Raw genomic sequence first — 7,500 nt, 5'->3', positions numbered from 1 at the left:
TAAGAGGATTGAGCCGAAAACTATTATCAATGATAATATGATTATTATATATACAACAGTCAGTATACCACAATATCGTTAAAAAAGAATAGAATTTTAACCACGCGTGCACACAAATACACGCACACATAAATGTATATATATATATATATATATATATATATATATATATATATATATATATATATATATATATATATGTGTGTGTGTGTGTGTGTGTGTGTGTGTGTTTGTGCATATATGTAACTGTGCAAGTCTGTTAGTTAAACATACATGTTACACACACATACATATACACACGTATATATATATATATATATATATATATATATATATATATATATATATATATATATATATATAAATATGAATATATATATATATATATATATATATATATATATTATATATATATATATATATATATATATATATATATACATATATATATATATATATATATATATATATATATATATAAATATATATATATATATATATATATATATATATATATATATATATATATATATTCATATTTATATATATATATATATATATATATATATATATATATATATATATATATATATATATATATATATATACTGTATATTTATATTGATTTTGCTTATGAAATATTCTATATGTTAGGTAAAAATAAAGGTAACCTATTCTGCTTATTTTAAACATTCATAAACAGGGATGGTTTTGTATTTCCCAAAATAAGCTGAACCAATTGACAGATGCGATAACAAATTATTTTTCACTACGATGAAATGATCCACTTATATATAAAATTAAGTTTGTTGTCTGAAAAAAAGGAAATCATTGACTTAGACAATCTAAGTTACCCTATATAAAGATTTTGAGATAAATCTATTGCATAAACGTTAGAATTATGTCCTATGGAACTCTTGGAACGTGAAGCCATATATATACCATAATAAATTCCCTACCATTATTTTCATGCTCAATTAAGGATTAATTAGTGTCTGAGAATGGTCATAAAGAATTATTGTCCAATCATAGATAGTCACTATAATTATAAGTGAATTTGACAATTGTTATAACCATTACATATTAAATATTCTTTTTTCTATTGACAACAATTATTTATGTTGTTAATCAAAATAAAACCCTGTTAGTAATATTTCATCTTAGTATATAATATCCAATTTTGAAATATCATCTTAATTCCACTAAAATAAAAAGAATGTTGGAATTTTACATAGACAGGAAACCAAGCGTCAGTGTATAGAATCAATATAATGAAAAGTAAGGTGATGCCCAAAAATGACACATTGTGGAAAAACACGAGTCAAAGATGTCAAAGTAAATCAGGGAGTTTTCGCTCTGAAATACTGGCAATTTCTTTTTGAATATTTTACACACGCTTCTGACACACCTTATCGATTAGAAAATGATGAAAGGTATAGAAAAGAATTATGTTTCCCTGGTCTTCATTAAGCAATATTTTCGTGAAATGCCAGAGAACAGGAATCTAAAACTTTATGCTGTACATTTTGCAATATATCTTATATTTCCTTAGATAAGAAAAAGTAGAACTTTTTAGTCAAATGGTAAGGTTATTTAGATACCTAATCTACTTTTATTGTTTTACTTTGATTGATTTAGGAATGTCTAGAACTAAAAATAGAAGGAAAAAAAATAACTCGATTCCTAAAGAAAACATATAAAGAATCTTTAGAATATGCCTGGTCTGAATGTCATGAAATACGTCATGTCGCTCGGTTCCCTCACTGTAACGTCACTGGTAAGCGTCGACTAGGCAGTACACTTAATGGTTACGTTTTGACAGCAATTTGTTGCTATGCTGGTGTTCACAATTTCCATACACGGAATTATTTCTCTCTCTCTCTCTCTCTCTCTCTCTCTCTCCTCTCTCTCTCTCTCTCTCTCTCTCTCTCTCTCTCTCTCTCTCTTAAAACAAAAATAAAAAGATATCTAAGACCTTCCGATAAAATATAATCTTGTTGGAATACAAATAGCGAGGGTAATAAGGATGAATAAATATGGACATAAAAAAGGGGGAAAAAAAAAGCTTTTCCGACTCCTATAGAATTAGCACAATGTTCTTTTATTTACAAAATATTACTGATTTTTTTTTTTTCGTTTATACTTATTTTGGAGAAATTCTGACTTCCTTTCTGCATCTATTATCTTCACACTAAAATGTATAGTCCTAATAATATGCTCGAACAACTTCACATTCATAATTAAAAAGTATGGAAAAAAATTAATAGGCCTTAGTCCGATAATTTTTTCAAATATTACATTGGCTAAGCGTATTCTAATTTGTACTCCATTAATTTTGAGAATTTAGTCCAGGCTACTTATCAACGGAAGTTATGTCACTAAAAATTGCACTAATAAGATTGTAAACAAAACGTTAACCCTTACCTGACTTTACGTTCTTAGCAGGTAAATTTAAAGAGAGAATTGCGGTTTTCTTTCATCTGGGATAACTTCTGTGGTGAAGTTGTGGTAGCAGTTCAAGTTGAATATATCTTTTGTGATTTTTTTTCCCGGAAATGGAGAGAACAAACCCTGGCATCATTAACAGTAATGCAGTCACTTTTTTTACTTACGTTAATCCATATTTTGGAAAACTTGGGGTCTTTGGGAAACCTGTGTCAACAAATCCTTTTTCTATCTGGAAATATTAGTGCTCTCCAATATGGAACACCCACCCATAATTGTAAGGTGCAATATTGAAACTGACAGAATGACACTGTGACAAGTGCATCGCTCAATAGTGACTTAGCTGAAGAGGAAAATTAGTATGCAGATCGCTCGGTAGACAAACCTTATGTTACTTTGTCCTGATGTGAACAACCTCCCTAAATGCATGAGACGAAACACTTGAAAAAGACCTCGAAAGTTCAATTTTGAGGACCGAGCAGGTGGAAACTTTTTGTTTACTCCTGCTGCTTTGATTTTACATATACTAAGATACAGCAACAGAAATACCCGCCTTTATTGTTGTCATAGAGTAACTTAAAGTTTTGTACTAAATTTATTCCTTCTTGCTCTCCCTTCATCGCCAGAGGGGACATATATATATATATATATATATATATATATATATATATATATATATATATATATATATATATATATATATATATATATATATATATATATTGTGAGGAAATTTTCGTTATTAACGTAAATAATTTAAAACGATTAAGAAAATAAATTTTCCAGTGGTTATGGTGCCATCTGTTGGTTGCGCTCGTAGCCAGGTATGTCATACGTGTGTATTTTTGTTTTTCATATCCGTGGTGGGAGAGAGGAGGAGCCAAGAGGCAGTTAGCAAGACTGTTTACCTTGAAAGGTAACTTTGTTAGGTACGTCAGTGTTCCACGAATTCGTCTGCAGAGGACACTCTTTCCTGCTTCAAGTGGTGGTGGAGTGACTTAGTGATGGACAGCAACCATTGGCTAATACCAAAGCTCCTGTTAGTCTAGGGACAGACTCGTTTTGACCACTTCGAAGCCTGCAGACGTGACACTGCCGTTCAGTTTTGCCTTGGGGTAAGAATAAAATTGTGTAGTTTCCCTTGCTGAACGATTTTGGAAAGCCTGAAGTGTTTTCATCGGTGTGTGGCTGCCGCTGGTACCAGTAATTGTGATCATTCAAGCATAACATTACATTAATGGTTTGGATCTCGACGGGTTCGTCCTTCAAACCTGATTCTGTGACAAGGACCTGGTGCAAGAGAACTTACATCATCCCACGGAAATTAAGCTATTGTTAAATGTATGTAAATAGTTAGGGTTTATTAATTTAAATTGTCTCCAGTCTATTCCTTTTACTTTCCTATCACCGTATGTATAGTTTGTGTGTGGGTGCATCATTGATGGTTGGTTCTTTGTCTCTTTCTTTTATTTTTCCGGTGTGCTAGAGTTTGTTTGGGTCCTAGATGCCTTTTTGTAATGCGAATGGTTTATTTCCTTCCTGGCTGGAGATTTTATTTCATTTGAGGAGAATTAGTTTTATGTAATAAACAGGAATTTGAATTTGATTAAGAGTCTTTGTTTTGAACCTTTCCTTCTCGGTGGATTTTGATACGTCAATGTCTAGTTCTAGTTGGCCGAATACAAAGAACCTGTGACATTAATGGCAACCTTGCCAGGAACCTGTTGAATTCTTTTCTCAGGATCCCTAGAATATTGACATTGCCGTGTTGGAATCTTCAGTAGAGGATTGGTTGTTCAGATATTTTGATAGTTAATTAGGTTTAAAACTTTGATAAAATGAGTGAGTCTGAGCTTACGATGACTGAGATTAATGTATCGGAATTTTTGGGTAGAGGTGACTGGGAGGCTAGGCTTGGTGATTTAAGTAAAGGTCAGTTGTTTGCAATAGCAGAGCATTTCAAGTTAGTAGTATCTCCTGGTGTAAAGAAAGGAACTCTGTTGCTACAGGTAGTGAGTGCGATAAGGGGTGGTGCTATGGGTGCGACTTTGGACGAAGTAGGATTAATGCAAGATAGGTTAGCATTACAGAGATTTGAGGTGGAAAAGTTGAAATTGCAGTTTCAGATGGGAGAGATGGAGATGGCCAATAGGGAAAAGGAAAGGGAAATGGAGAAGGTTAGATTAGAACATGAGAGGGAACAGGAAATGGCTAGATTGGAACAGGAAAGGGCTAGATTGGAACAGGAGAGGCAATTGGAGTTTGTTCGAATGGAACATGAATTGCAGGTTCTTCGTTTAAAACAAACTGGACCGGAAGACCACTTTAACATTAGTCATGCTATTAAGCTAGTCCCTGTGTTTAACGAAGCTGATGTGGCTGAATTCTTCTCTGCTTTTGAGAAGTTAGCAAGAAAGTTAGGTTGGCCTGAGACCATGTGGACTACCCTAATTCAGTGCAGGTTGGTTGGGAAAGCACAAAAAGTGTATGCAGCATTGAGTGAAGAGGTAAGTACAGATTATAGTGGGGTGAGAGAGATTGTATTAAAAGCTTATGAGCTTGTGCCAGAAGCCTACCGCCAAAGATTTCGTAATCTAAGAAAGGTTCCAAATGATACTTATGTAGAGTTTGCTAGAGCTAAAGAATTAGCATTTGATGAATGGTTGAAATCAAAAGGGGTTGATGATTTTGCAGGGATAAGGGAAATAATCCTTATTGAAGAGTTCAAGAATAATGTAGGGCATGAACTGAAGATACATTTAGAAGACTTAAAGTTAGATACTGTGGGAGCAGTTGCAGTGGCAGCCGATGAGTACGCACTATCACACAAGTCTGTGTTTAAGTTTGCTGATAAGCAAAGTAGGTGGGATAAGGATAGGAGGTTTGAAAAGACTCTGGAGCAGGGAGCGAAATCCTCTAAAGCCAGTTCTCCTGGAAGAAAGGTTCAGTCTTTTCCAAAAACAAGTGAAAGGGATGTAACGTGTTATTTTTGTAAAAAGAAGGGCCATATTAGGTCAGAATGTTCTGCCTGGAAGGGGCAGGGGAGTTCCAAGAAGCCTGTAGGTCTACTTGGGAGAACTTCTGGGGGTGTATCCTGTGAGTTTGGTAACTTTGGAAAATATGTCTCAAGTGGTGAAGTGTTCACAAAGGACCAGGATGGTTTTGGGAGACGGGTAAATGTATTGCGGGATACTGGTGCTGCCCAGTCGTTGATTTTGAGATCGGCGGTGCCTGACAATTTTGTAGAGGAGCAGCTAGAGTATGTGTTGTTGGGTGGCTTCCCAAACACGGTGGTGGCGTGTCCTCTGGCCGAGTTTTGGTTAAACTCGGATTGGGTAAAGGGCCCGTTAAAGCTGGCAATTGCAGATGAACTACCAGTGAACGGCGTGCAGGTTGTGATAGCCAATGATACTGAGTCGGATACGGGGAGTAGTTGTCCGGTAGTGCAATGTAACGGTACCACTCAGATTGGTGAGAGTAGTCCTACGATGGCTATTACTCGTTCTACAGTCCAGTCTCCTAGTGTTGAGGATGAGGATTTGGGTCTAGATAGGCTTGAAGGACTGGTAGAGGGAGTTTCTGATGTGAAAGTTCCTAGTCTGGTATCTGAGTGGGATGATACTGTAGGATGGAATAGGAACTCACTAAGTATTGCTCAGAAGGAAGAGTTTAATGAAGAGGGGGAAGGAGAGGTTAGCTCAGATTTGACGAGACCTAAGATGAAATGGGAAGATGGTATCCTGTATCGGTTTAGTCGTTTCAAAAGATCGCCAACTGAGATGTGGGAGGTAAGGAAGCAGATAGTAGTTCCTCTTGAATATCGGGGCAAAATCTTGTGGTTTGCACATGAAGATTTACATGCTGGTCATCTTGGAGTAAGCAAAACTTTTAGGAAAGTTGCTGAGCATTTCTTTTGGCCAAGAATGAAGGCAGAGGTGAAGAGGTATGTTAATTCTTGTACTAAGTGTCAAATGGTTGGTAAACCAAATCAGAGAATTGCTAAAGCCCCTTTACAACCCATTCCAGTGGTTGAAGAACCATTTAAAGAGATATTGATAGATATTGTGGGGCCATTGCCAAAGACTAGCAGTGGTTTTCAGTATATACTGACAATAATGGATAGAATGTCCAGGTACCACGAAGCTGTACCCTTAAGGAGTATTCACAGTAAGAAAGTAATCAAAGCACTTATTGGTTTCTTTACTAGGTTTGGATTGCCGAAATCGGTTCAGTCTGACTGTGGTAGTAATTTTATGAGTAAAGAATTTGCTAAACAGATGAAAGAGTTCAAAATTACTCATGTAACTTCATCACCATACCACCCAGAGAGCCAGGGTCAGATTGAACGATTTCATCAAACTTTGAAGTCCATGCTAAAGAAATATTGTGGGGAAGATCCAAGGAACTGGGATAAGGCAATACCTTATTTATTGTTTGCATTTAGGTCTGTGCCGAGTGATATGATGGGATTTTCTCCATTTGAGCTTGTATTTGGTCACAAGGTAAGAGGTCCTTTGGATGTTGTTAAAGAAAGTTGGGAAAATAATAATCCAAAAGTTAGCTTGGTACAATTTCTAAAAGAATCTAGGGAAAAGCTTTATAAGTTTTGGGAGTTTGCTAAGGAGAACTTGAAAGTTGGGCAAGGTAAAATGAAAAAGAATTTTGACATCAAAGCTAGGAGAAGGGTATTTGAAGTTGGGGATAAAGTTTTAGTTTTATTACCTACCCCTGGTATTCCCCTAGGAGCCAAGTTTTCAGGACCATGGAAGATAGCTAAGAGGGTAAGTAGCTTGAATTATCTGGTGGAGACCCCAAGTAGAAGACAAAAACACCAGCTTTGTCATGTTAACATGTTTAAACCCTATTATGAAAGAGTAGCAAAGAAGCCATTGTTGTTGTTGGGGAAAGTAGAAATGGAAAGAGAATGTTTGGAAATAGAAGGTAAGTGGCCTAAAGGTAATAGCGATGTATTAAATAACTTGCCAAATATGTTGTCTCACTTAGATGGGGATAAAATTAAGTCCATCTTAAATTTGATAGAAGTGTATCCAGATT

This window comes from Palaemon carinicauda, chromosome 23 (assembly GCF_036898095.1).
Source record: "Palaemon carinicauda isolate YSFRI2023 chromosome 23, ASM3689809v2, whole genome shotgun sequence".
Taxonomy (NCBI): Eukaryota; Metazoa; Arthropoda; class Malacostraca; order Decapoda; family Palaemonidae; genus Palaemon; species Palaemon carinicauda.
This window is presented reverse-complemented; position numbering follows the sequence as displayed.